We start from the raw sequence: 14164 nt of genomic DNA, 5'->3' as shown, positions 1-14164 counted from the left end.
GCCGAGTGATGACAATTTTACTAAAGAGTACCAAGGAAAAGAGTACACTATTGAAATCTGGACTGTGGAGCAGGGACAAATCCTTTATTAAGTAGTATCTAATAAAAAAACTGTGATCTGAAAAGTCATTTATATTTAGCTAAGCAAACACTTATGAAAGACAGGAGTCACTGGACAATGCTTAAAAAATAAATTTTCAAAGTGAACCATGTTGAGTTTCATAAAATGAAACAAGGATAGTTGCCTGGGGCTCAGAGAAGCTGAAAGAAGAATTTTGTTTTGTTTCCTCTCTCTTTTCAAAGACTCTTTGTATACTTTGTGTTTATGGTATTTAAAAAAAAGCTGAATATATGTCAGTATGTTTATTGAAAAAAATGAGAAAATCATATTTAGCACGAATAAAAATAAAATACATCTCTGATAGCCAGAGATAACCACCGTTAGCTCTTTGATGTTTATCCTTTCTGATATCCTCTCTATGTAGGAATGTGCACATTTTTACAGAGAAAAAATATGAACTCACAGATTGCTGTGAAGACTTTTCATTAATGTGATATTTTTAATTCTTTTCCATATGCATAAATTTTCATCTGCAAAATAACACATGAATAGTATGGTACTATATAATAATGGACAGATAGATCACTATGCTACTGTACACAAACATCAGACTAAAGAAGAGGTAATTTATTTAAAAATTATTTTGAAACATTTCTTAATAACATGCAAAAACTCTATTTTAATCCTTAACTTCTTTTTTTTTCATATACTCTACAGATCTCAACATGAATGACTATTTTGCCTAAATTTATACTCACAGACTTGGAGTAAGATGGAGGTATGAAATGAACATGAGCTTTCAAATGAGATTATTTGTAACATAAAAACAAATTGATCCCACTTAATAAATTACCAGTAAGCTCTACTTGATGACTTCATTGGTATTATACAATATTTCAAGAGAAAATTACAAACATACTTGCAACACAGATAAAGCGTTGATATGTAAGCAGCTTGTATAATGTGGGAAAATTTCCAACGCTCAGTTGGAAAATCTGGTAAAATTCATGAGCAGAATAAAATTTTAAAACATACCTGACAATCTCACCCACACACCAAACAAAAAGAATCCTCAACTCTTCTGTAAAATTTCTCTTTATATTCCTGCTATATGACATCAAGCTCACTTCTGATGATGCTTTTTCTCTTGAAGCTCTCTTAAAAGGTGTAAGACAGGTGCACCTGCAGGGGTCAGTAGGTTAAGCCTCTGGTTCTTTATTTGGGTCAGGTCCTGATCTCACAGTTTGTGAGTTCAAGCCTGCATCAGGCTTGATATATCATTCATGATATTACATACAACCCTCTTTTCTGTATGCATAGACTAGCATTTAAGGCTCATATCTCCAACCATGATGTAGATTCACTCTTACTTTCTCAGGGACAGTTTCACCAGTTCTCTTACTCTGTAAGCAACATGAGAGAACATCTTCAAAAATATGTTTTGTTTCCTGTCAAATCTCCAAAGCCTATAATAGTATAGTACTTCGAACCTAGTGAGTACTAATGAGTGAAGATAAAATGAAAGAGAATGATATATCATTTTTACCAGTCAAATTTAAGGTACTATTTTTTAAGTTTATTTATTTGAGAGAGAGAACTTGTGCATGCAAGTGGGGGAGGGGCAGAGAGAATTCCAAACAGGCTCTTCACTGTCACCACAGAGCCTGATGCAGAGCTGGAACCCACAAACCATGAGATCATGACCCAAACTAAAGACGTGTAACCAATTAAGCCACCTAGGTACCTCATAAACTACTATTTAACCTGTCAGGCAGAATGAAGGGATTACTCACTGCCATGGTAGATAGGCATTTGAAATTAAATATTTTTCAAAAGCAGTCTGACAAAACAATCCTAGATTCACAGACTCAAAGCCTCAATATGGCAATCTTACTGTTTATGGCCTCCTTTAAGTAACAAGGCAACTATTAATAAATATATAACAGATTTGTTTATGAAATGTCAATTTGAGGGAAAAAATTAAAAACAAAGCAAATATTTAGACCAAGTATGATGAGTCTACATGTTCATAAAATGTATGTGCTATTGCAGTCACATGCATAAAGCACTTCTATTTACTTTGGAAAATGTTTGGTATTATGGCCACCTGGAATGCCACTCAAGGCGTGGCCCAATCTTTAACCTCTTCCTAGAGGATTACTCCTATAATCCTCACATGAGAGAACTAGCCAAGAAGTTTTGAATATTTTTTTTATTACTAGCAGTCAAGTTCAATACACTAAATACATCTCTCAGCAACATTACCCCTCCCCAAAGTCATGTCTGATTGAAAATCTATGAGCCAGCCCAATACTAGGGTAGCCTAATGCCATCTCTTTGAGTGTAAGTGAGGGTAAGCAGGTGGTTTCTTGAGGAGATATGCAGGAAGTAAGGTCTGGTCTTAAAATTATTTCCCAATTAAAAAAGAATAGTTTATGTTTTTAATAATTACACTTATTTATGGCCATATATTAGACTGAAAAGTATCTCAAATGGAGTTTTGCTTTTATACCTATGCATATATAATACATATACTCACACAAAATGTAAGAATACAAGCCTCCAGAAAAAAAGATAATAAAGTCACTTGTGAAATCAAAGCTTCAGTATCTGCTTGCTTCACCTGCCGAAGAAAATACTTGGGCTTATACTTTATGGTTAACAAGACTGAACACTTTTGAAACATACTTCTCTAGTCACCCAACCTGTAAATTAAATACATCAGCAATGCAATTATTGCACTGTGCTCTTTTCACAGGTATAAATCACATACAAAAGAATTGCAGAACTGAGAAACAAAACTATAATTTATGTTTTACCGTTAACACCTGAAACTCCACATGTAAACCAGTGTTCTGAAGTTGCAAATAGGTTCCATGCCAGTTATAATGAGGTAACTTCAGAACTAGAAAAGGAAATCAGACTAGAAAGCAGTGATATTTTATGGAAACATTCTCTTTCATAACTTGTTTTTTTCTGTGTTTTACATACCTTTAATAGAATAGTCACGCAATTTTTTTAAATAAAAATTTAGGAAAATAAAAACCACAGTATTAGTTGGTTCTAAAAACACCCACCAGAAAGTTATTATTAACAATATAATTATTTATATACAATATACAAATTGTATATAATTGCACACATAGTATAATTATAGATGTACTATGTGCTCAATGCAGAAAACACTTAAAGACAAACATTTTATAATTTTTTTTAACGTTTATTTATTTTTGAAACAGAGAGAGACAGAGCATGAATGGGGGAGGGTCAGAGAGAGAGGGAGACACAGAATCTGAAACAGGCTCCAGGCTCTGAGCCATCAGCACAGAGCCTGACACGGGGTTTGAACTCACGAACCGCGAGATCATGACCGAAGTCAGACGCTTAACCGACTGAGCCACCCAGGCTCCCCAAGGACTTCAACATTTTAACAGCTTTTCTCAATTCAGGGATTCTACTTTTCCTTAGGATTTACCTAAAGAATGTTTTGATTGTAGGTTAATATTTTCTTTTACTTCCTCTTTCTCATTAACCTTGCCAGATCCTTCCTTGATCTTTTCAGAGTAATCCTTCTATTATTGAATTTATTGAATTGAATTTATTTTCATTTTATTTAATAATTTCTATTTTTACAGCCCTTTATGGTTGCATTTTTTACATATTGATCTACTTAACACTATGATAATTTTGTTTTAATAATGAAAGTATTCACAGTTTTAAGAAAGTATTTTCAAGATAACCTGTGTTTGAATATTGATTTGTTTTTACTTATATTTCCAACACATTTAAACCATACTAGTTTTCTAAAACATGGTCTGAAAGTGGAACTTTGTATAAGTAAAATAAATCAGGTTGCAAAGCATTTCCTAGACTTCAGATTTCAAATAGGATTCTCAGCTCTGGCTGCACAGAAGTACCTGGTGGGGAGAAAATATACCAGATAATAAGGCCCTGTATCTAGATTCTGTTTAAGTTTCTTGTAATATATAATCAGAATTGAGGACTATTTAATTTAGGGTTACAGATTGAAATAAGAATATAGACAATATGATTTGGGCAAGTACAGCCCCAAAGTATAAACAGTGTGTCACAATTTTTAATTTGCTTTCTGATCCATAATTTAAGTAATTATTTTCCTATTTCCCAATTTTATAAATTTGATAAATTTAAAACGAGAATATAAAATAATTCATGTACTTAAAAAATACAGAAAAACAACTTGTCCCTGGGTATGGGCAAAATTTCCATCAAGTTAATTTTGCCACTCTTTAACTTTCAGGATTTTATTTTATGGTAAACCAAGTGTCCAAAACAGTCTTACCACTCTTTCTTACTCCAACTTATTATAGGATAAGTCTCTTCTTTGGTCTAGAAATAAGGAGAAAATCAGTGACCAACTGAAAAATCAACACTCATTTAATAGGGCAACTATTCTTTAACCTGGCTGGGCATAAAATTCAACTTTTAACAAAGATTCCCAGACTATATACCCAAGGTGCTGGATCAGTGGATCTGAGTTAAAGTCCTGCTTCTCTGTAATTTTTAAAGCCTTAACAGTGATTCCGATGTACATTCAAAAAGAAGAGCCACAGTAGCAAACAAATAAAAGCATTTGTTTATTATAAGTCATTTAAATCAGGAGCCTCTAGTATAGTAAGTGGTCATTGGAGGCATGGCCAACTACTTTCTTTTTATAAAGTTTATAAAATTGCTCTATTTAAATTGATAAAACATACAATTGCATAATTTGCATATTATGAATCCCAAATAAGCTTTATATCCTTGCTATTTACTAAAATTTGCCAAAGACCATGATGAATTAGCATATTGAATGTCTCCTGATTTTCTAGTTGTTAATCATTTTGTTGCTATTAGTGCTATTTGGTTTTAGATTCTTTTTAGGTATCAAGTACTTCAGTTGAATGTTGGGAAGTGTTCTTTAATTGGCTAGTTTCCATTTATTATCCTCAGTAGCAACCTCTTCTTTCAGTGATTTCTTTAGCTTTAAGAATTATTTTTATATGAGTACTTAATATGTCAAATAAAATTTAACAGACCTGTTGATTAAAATGGGATAATAAAGTCCCCTCCTATTGTAGTATTGCATGTATGTTTTCCCCTTAGATCATTGAGATGAAAACCAATAATAAAACATTTGCCTTAAGTGACACATTAGGTCACATAGACTTGAAATACACATGGTTTATCCTAAAGTAAAAGAACACACATTCTTCTCAAGTGCACATGAAGTATTCTAAAGGACACATTGCATTTTAGACCACAAAACAAGTCTCAATAAATTTCAGAACACTGAAATCATAATGGTATGATTTCATACCACAATGGTATGAAACTAGAAATCAATTACAAAAAGAAAATTGAAATACTGAATAGTATGTGGAGATTCAATAATATGCTACTGAATAATCATTGGGTCAAAGAAAAAAATGAAAAGAGAAATCAAAAAATACCTGGACAGAAATGAAAATGAAAGTACAAGATACCAAAACTTATACAGCAAAAGCAGTTCCAAGAGGGAAATTCATAGTGATAAATGCCTAAATCAAGGAACAAGATGATCAACAACCAAACTTTACACATTAGTTAACTAGAAAACACAAAGCCCAGTTAGTAGAAGAAAGAAAACAATAACGATTAGAGTGGAAATAAAATAGAGGCTAAAAAGATTACAGAAAATAACAATGAAACTAGGAGCTGGTTCTTTGAAAAATTACCAAAATTTACCTACACTAAGAAAAACAAAGACTACTCAAATAATTAAAATCAAGTGAAGGAGGAGATGTTAGAACTCACAAAACAAATATAAAACATAAGAGGCTACTATGAATAATTATGTCCCGACAAATTGGATAACCTAGAAGAAATGGATAAATTCCTAGAAACACATAACCTGAATCTTGAAGAAATATAAAATGTGAACAGACTAATTACTAGTATGGAGATTGAATCAGAAGTCAAAATTCTTTCAACAAAACACCAAAACCAGACTGCTCTATGGTGATAAACGCTATCAAACATTTTTTGTTTGTTTGTTTGTTTGTTTTAATGCCAATCCTCAAACTCTTGCAAGAAAGTAAAAGAGGAGGGATTACATTCAAACTCCTTTTACATGGCCAACTATACCCTGATCCCAAAATGAGAAAAAGAGTACATGAGAAAGAAAATTACAAGCCAATATCCCAGTGAACATAGATACAAAAATATTCAACAAAATATTAGCAAACACTATCATCAAGATCGTAAAGATCACACACCATCATCAAGTGGGATTGGTTACAGAGGGGCAAGGATGGATCAACATATGCACATCAATCAGTGTGAGACACCACATTGACAAAACAAGGGATAAAAATCATCCAATTATTTCAAAAACAGAAAATGCATTTGTCAGAATTTAATATCAATTCATGATAAAAACTCTCAACAAAGTGAGTACAGAGGAAATGTATTTCATCATAATAAAGACTATATATTATAAGCCCATAGCTAACATCATAGCAAAAAGCTGAAACTTTTCCTTTAAGCCTGGGACTAAGACAAGGATGCCTACTCTTGGCACTTTTATTCAACATAATATTGCAAGTCCTCTAGCTGCAGAAATCAGACAAGAAAAAAGGGAAAAGACATCCAAATTAGTAAAACAAATAAACAAAACATTTGCAGATGGCATAATTTTACATCTAAAAAATTTAAACTGCACCAAAAACTAAATTAAAAAAATTAAGTAAACTCCATGGTGAATGTGGGGCTTGAACTCACAACCTTGAGATCAAGTCACAGGTTCTACTGATTGAACCAGCCAGGAACCCCCCCCCCCCAAAAAAAAATTCTTATAATAAACTAATTTGGTAAAGTTTCAGGAAACAAAATCAGTACTCAAAAATCTGTTACAATTTCATACACTAACAACTATTTGAAAAATTAAGAAAATGTTCCCATTTACAATTGCATCAAAAAGAATACCTAGAAAAAGGATACAAAGATACTGACTTAAAGGTATACATGCACCTTGAATTTTAGAGCAGTATTAACAATAGTCAAATTATGGAAAGAGCTTAAATATCAACTGATGAATGGATAAAGAAGACGTGGTTTATATCTGCAAAGGAATACTACTCATCCATCATAAAGAATGAAATCATGCCATTTGCAGTGATATGGATGAAACTAGAGTATATTATGCTAAGCAAAATAAGTCAGAGAAAGACAAATACCATATGGTTTCACTTATATGGGGAATTTAAGAAACAAAAAACATATGAACATAGGGGAAGGGAGGAAAAAAAAGAGGAAGACAAATCATAAGAGACTCCCGATGATAGAGAACAAACAGGGTTGACGTAGGGAGATTGGTGAGGGATGGGCTAATTGGATGATGGGTATTAAAGAAGGTACTTGTGATGAGCACTGGGTGTTATATCTGACGAAAAAGTCACTAAATTCTCCTTAACCAAATATGACTCTATAACTCACTATAATTTAAATAAACACTTGAAACAAAAAAAACACAGCTAAAATAAAGGATTATAACAGTCTATGGGCAATTGTACACCAACAAATTGGACAATATAGAAGAAATGGGTAAATTCCTAGAAACATACAACCTACCAAGACTGAATCATGAAGAAACAGAAAATCTAAATGGACCTGTTAATATTAAGGAGATTGAACAAGAAATCAAAACCCTCACAACAAACTAAAGTCCAAGATGAACAGCTTCACTGGTGAATTCTACCATACATTCAAAAAATTAATACCAGTCCTTTTCTCACTCTTCCAAAAACAGAAGAAAACATGCTTCCAATTTCATTTTAGAAGGCTAGCATTACTGAAACCAAAACTACATGAGTGTGTCATGAGAAAAGAAAATGACAAATATCCCTAACAAACATAAATACAAAAATCCTCAACAAAACATTGCCTAAACAAAGTCAACAATACATTAAAAGGTTTATATACCATGATCAAGTGTGACTTATTCCAGGGATGCAAGGATGATTTGATATCTAAAATCAATGTTATATACCGCACTAACAAAGATTAGCAATCATATGATCATCTCACTAGATTCAGAAAAAGCATTTACAAAACTCAACATAATTTATAATAAAAAGTCTCAAAGAGGATATAGAAGCAGCATAATAAAGGCCATGTATAACAGCCCACAGCTAACATTATACTCAATGGTAAAAACCTGAAAAATTTTCCTTTAAGATCAAGAACAAGATAAAAATTCCCTCTAATCACTTTTATTCAACATAATATTGGAAGTCCTGGCTAGAAAAATTAGGCAAGAAAAAAAAATTATTAAAACACATCCAAATAGGAAAGGAAGAAGCAAAACTGTCACTATTTGCAGATGGCATGATTTTACATATAGAAAACCCTCAACACTCCAACAATTCTGAATTCATTTATTCTGAATTCTCTTATTCTAAAAGTTGAAAGATAAAATCAGTATACAAAAATTTGTTAGTTTTATACACGAATAACGATCAGAAAGAGAAATTAAGGGGAGTTGGTGTAAGTTGTGGTGTAAGATCTTGAACTCGTTCTCTTCCCCAGATACAACAAACATATAACTACATATGGAATAATTTCCACTAAGGCCAAAAAGTTGGATAAACAGAGCCTCTCCAAAAGACAAAAGGACAACACTAAAACAGGTAAGAGAGACAGACATACCGTGTTGCTGAAAATCCACATAGATCCACATATCAGGAGGGATCTCAGAAGTATGGAACTTTTCCCTGAGGAGTGAGGGGTTTATCCTCCATACCAGGTACCCTAACCTTTAGATCCTGCTTGAAAGATGATCCCCCTAAATGCTAGTCTTTGAAAACCAACAGGAATATCCAAGATAACCATAAATCTATATGGAATAAAGAAATACCTCTTAAAGAGCCCTTGTGCATATTTGCTCACCTCAGGACCCTGTGTAAAACCACTAATTTGAAAAGCACCCAGGCTGCATGTGAAAGAGAACAACTTACTAATCTTAAAAAAACTAAGGAAGAGGAAGAAAGCTGGGACGGAGACACTGATTGGTCTCCTATTTGTGACTTCATTCTACCCTGTGAAGGCCAATGTTCACCATTTAGGAACTATTCCTTTAAACTGCTAGGGTTGGAATATGCACCCAGCTAAGAACCCCACCCATCCCCACGGCACAACCAGATGTTGTAGCCAGGATTGAACAGAACTGCCAATTCCTGCTCATTTCAGTCTGGATGAGCATCAGAACCATTGACTTCTATGCTCTACTGTAGCTGCATGCTACAGTCAGGCCAATTGAGAGCCCGCCCGCCCCCCCATACATAACTTTGCTGCATTGCAGCCACACATGGCAGTTGAGCTAGGCACCAGCCCTGCTTACTCCCATGTCTCAGCACAAATGCATTGCAGCCAGAGAGGGCATCAGCCCCACCCGCACCTATACCTCAGATGCAGCCCAAGCAAAGCAAGTAGGCTTTGAGAGCCTAGCTCTGGTTGTTAAAGGTTATTGTGCTACTGGGCTCCATTTTGCATCTCCTATAGGAGACTGTCCCTTCAAGAATAGGATAGGTAGTTGATTTGCTAATACATAAGAACACACACAGAGACAAAATGGGGAGACAGTAATATGTTCCAAATTACAGAATAATGCAACACATTACAAAAAAGACATTAATGAGATGAGGATCAGCAATCTACCTGATGAATTCAAAATAACAGTAATAAAGTTGCTCACTCATAGGTATGGAAGATCGTGGAGTAGAAGGATCCCTAGCTTAACTCCCACAGACACATCAAATCTACGGCTACATATAATGCCTTTCACTCTGAAAATAACAGAAAATTATCAGACTATGGATACCACAACTATGGATACTTAAAAAAAATCAAGAGGTGTAGGAGGGCCAGGGATGTGGTTTAGACTGAACTTCTGGCATGGTGACCCACAAGTGAGAATGTTCACGGGTAAAGAGATACACCCTGAGGACCAAGGGGATCAGACCCCACATTGGGCACCCCTGGCAGTAGGTACCTGTACTGGGAAGATGCGCTCTTAATGATTTGCTTTGAAAAACAGAAGGACTTAACTACAGGAGAGCTGGAGGGCTTTAGGAAACCAAGACTTTATTCTTAAAGGGCCAGACTACTATACCACTTGGTCAGAGACCCTGCACAGTGGCAGCAGTTTGCAAAACATCTGGGTTATGGCTAGAGAAAATTTGTTGACTGAATTGAGGACATGTGCCTATGGGAAGTGATCTGCAAGAGCTTTCTCCAAGAACAAAACAAAATGTCAGAAAAACAACTAAACAAAGTAAAAAACCAATCTATCTATTAAAGAGCTAAAAGTAATTATCATAAAGATATTCACTGGACTTGAAAGAAGAGGGGATGTTGGAAGTCCTAGTCTCAGCAATCAGACAACAAAAAGAAATAAAAGGCATCCAAATCAGCAAGGAAGAAGTCAAACTTTCACTCTTGGCAGATGACATGATACTCTATGCGGAAAACCTGAAAGACTCCACCAAAAAAAAAAAAAACTGCTAGAACTGATCCATGAATTCAGCAAAGTTGCAGTACATAAAATCAATGTACAGAAATTGGTTACACTTCTATACACCAATAATGAAGCAGCAGAAAGAGATATCAAGGGATCGATCCCATTTGCAATTACACTAAAAACTGTAAAATACCTAGGAATAAACCTAATGAAAGAGGCAAAAGATCTGTATGCTGAAAAGTATAAAAAGCTTATGAAAAAAATTGAAGAAGATGCAAAGAAACAGAAAAACAGTCCATGCTCACACATTGGAAGAACAAATATTGTTACAATGCTGATACTACCCAAAGCAATCTACACATTCAATGCAATCCCTATCAAAATAACACTGGCATTTTCCACAGAGCTAGAACAAAAAAAAAATCTTAAAATTTGCATGGAACCACAAAAGACCCTGAATAGTCAAAGCAATTCTGAAAAAGAAAACCAAAGCTGGAGGCATCGCAATTCTGGACTTCAAGCTGTAATCATCAACCCAGAAATGGACTCACAAATATATGGCTAACTCATCTTCAATAAAGCAGGAAAGAGTATTTAATGGAAAAAAGACAGTCTTTTCAGTAAATTATGTTGGGAAAATTGGACAGCAACATGCAGAAGAATGAAACTTAACCACTTTCTTTCATCATACACAAAAATTAACTCAAGATGGATGAAAGACAAAATGTAAGACAGGAAACCATCACAGAGAAAATAGGCAGCAACCTGACATTGGCTGCAGCAACTTCTTACTAGACATGTCTCCAGAGGCAAGGGAAACTAAAGCAAAAGTTAACTCTTGGGACCACATCAAGATAAAAAAAAAAAAAAAAACTTCTGCACAGTTAAGGAAACAAGCAATAAAACCAAAAGACAACTGAAGAATGGGAGAAGATATTTTCAAATGACATATCGGATAAAGGACTAGTATCCAAAATCTATAAAGAATTTATCAAACTCTACACCCAAGAAATAAATAATCCAGTGAATAAATGAGCAAAAGACATGAACAGACACTTTTCCAAAGACAATATCTAGATGGGGGCACCTGGGTGGCTCAGTCGGTTAGGCATTTGACTTTGGCTCTGGTCATGGTCTTATGGTTTGTGGGTTTGAGCCTTGCATGGCTCTATGCTGACAGCTCAGAGCCTAGAGCCTGCTTTGGATTCTATGTCTCCGTCTCTCTCTCTCTCTGCCCCTCTCCCATTCGTGCTCTCTCAAAAATAAAACGTTAAAAAAGTTAAAAAAAAAAAAAGATATTTAGATGGCTACCAGACACATGCAACGATGCTCAATATCATTCATCATCAGAGAAATACAAATCCATATCACAATGAGATACCACCTCACACCTGTCAGAATGGCTAAAATTAACAACTTAGGAAACAACAAATATTGGCAAGGATGCAGAAAAAGGAGAACACTTTTGCACTGCTGGTGGGAATTCAAACTGGTGCAGCCACTCTGGAAAACAGTATGCAGGTTCCTCAAAAAAATTAAAAATAGAACTACCCTATGACCCAGCAATTGCACTACTAGGTATTTATCCAAAGGATACAAAAATGCTGATTTAAAAGAGTAGATGCACCCCAATGTTTATAGCAACACTATCAACAATAGCCAAATTATGGAAAGAACCTAAATGTCCATTGACTGATGAATACACACACACACACACACACACACACACACACACACACACACAGTGGAATATTACTCAGCAATCAAAATAATAAAATCTTGCCATTTGCAACAACGTGGATGGAACTAGAATGTATTATGCTGAGTGAAATAAGTCATCAGGCAGAGATTGATAAATATCATATGATTTCTCTCATATATGGAATTTAAGAAACAAAACAGATGAATATAGAGGAAGGAAAGGAAAAATAATATAAAAAGAGAGGAGGAGGCAAACCATATGAGACTCAAATACAGAGAACAAACTGAGGGTTGCTGGAGGGATGTTGAGTGGGGAAGGGGTTAAATGGGTGATGGGCATTAAGGAGGGCACTTGCTGGGATCAGTACTGGGTGTTATATGTAAGTGATGAATCACTAAATTCTCCTGAAACCATTTTTTACATTATATGTTAACTAACTTGGATTTAAATAAAATTTTAAAAAAGAAGAATGGATGTACTCAAGTGACAAATTTAACAAGAAAATAGAAAATGTAAAAATCTCTCAGAGCTAAAAATACAATAAGTAAAATAAAAAAAAATAGAGTAGAGGGAATAAACAGAAAAGAAAACAGAAAACAGAGAAAGAGACAGTTTAACAGACTTCTTGGCCACGATCAAGTGTGTTAACATTTACATTATGGGAAAGTGCCAAAAAGAGAAGAGAGAAAGAGGCAGAAAACTTATTTCAAGAAATAATAGCTGAAAACATCCCAAACCTGGGGAAGGAAAGAGATATCCAGGTCTTGGAGTCACAGAGAATACCAAATAAGATGAATAGAAGGACGTCTACAACAAGACACATAGTTATTAAAATGTGAAAAAATTAAAGATGAAGAGAATCTTAAAAACCAGAGAAAAAACACATTTACACAGAAAATAAATCCTAAAGTCTAGCAGTTGATTTTTAGCAGAAACTATGCAAGTCAGAAGGGAGTAGCATGATAATATTGAAAGTGCTGAGAGGAAAAAATCACCAATCAAGAATAGTTATACTACAAGGTTAACATTCAGAAATGAAGGTGAGTGAAATAGTTTCCCAAACAAAAGTTAAGGGAATTAATCATACTAAACTTCCTTACGAGAAATATTAAAAGAATGTCTTTAAGTGGAAAAGTTTGTAAAGAAAGCAATTATAAAAGGAAAAAAAATACACTGGGAAAAGTAAACACATAGTAAATGTAGTATCTCAATCACTAATATGAATATTGAAAGACAAGAGTAGTAAACTCAATTAAATCTATAAAAGCCACTTAAGAGACTTACAAATTAAAATGATGTAAAATACGAAATCATATACGTAAGACATAGAGGAATGTAAAAATGTAGAATTTTTGCAATGTGTTTGAACTTAAGTAATCATTGACTTAACATAGACTCCTAAATACATAGAATATTACGTATTTACTTCCTGATAACCACAACAGTAACCTATAATATGTACAAAAGATAAAGGAATCTAATAAAATCGTTAAATCACAAGGGAATAGAACAAAAAAGAACTACAAAAATCAAGAATATGAAAATTAACAAAATGGCAATAAGCACATACCTACATACCTAGCAATAATTATTATAAATGTAAATTAACTAAATCAGAAGTTATACGGTGACTGAATGGATACAAAAAAGACCCATCTACATGCTGCCTAGAAGAGATCCACATCAGACTCAAAGACACATAGACTGAAAATGAAGGGATGGCAAAAGATATTCCATGTAAATGGAAGCAAAAATAAAAGTGCAGTAGTAATACTTATATCAGAAAAACTAGACTTTAAAACCAAAACTATAACAAGTGACAGAGAAGGACATAACATAATGATTAAGAGATCAATCCAAAAAGTGTATATAACAATTTTAAATAT

General features: G+C 34.0%; 1 long non-coding RNA gene across 2 annotated transcripts in view; it reads left to right on the top strand.

Moving 5' to 3' along the window:
- LOC122230106 overlaps window positions 1–8741 on the top strand; it is a 45812-nt gene extending 37071 nt beyond the window's left edge. The window contains exons 3-5 of one of the 2 annotated variants that reach the window (XR_006207283.1): window positions 613–682; window positions 778–838; window positions 8647–8741. This is a non-coding gene — a long non-coding RNA (uncharacterized LOC122230106). The remainder of the gene's footprint in view (window positions 1–612; window positions 683–777; window positions 839–8646) is intronic. The other variant, XR_006207282.1, reaches the window with a different exon arrangement.
- The last annotated feature ends 5423 nt before the right edge of the window (window positions 8742–14164 follow it).

Source organism: Panthera leo, chromosome C2, assembly GCF_018350215.1.
Source record: "Panthera leo isolate Ple1 chromosome C2, P.leo_Ple1_pat1.1, whole genome shotgun sequence".
Lineage (NCBI taxonomy): Eukaryota > Metazoa > Chordata > Mammalia > Carnivora > Felidae > Panthera > Panthera leo.
The sequence above is the reverse complement of the archived record's forward strand: the minus strand, read 5'-3'. Positions and strand labels throughout refer to the sequence as shown.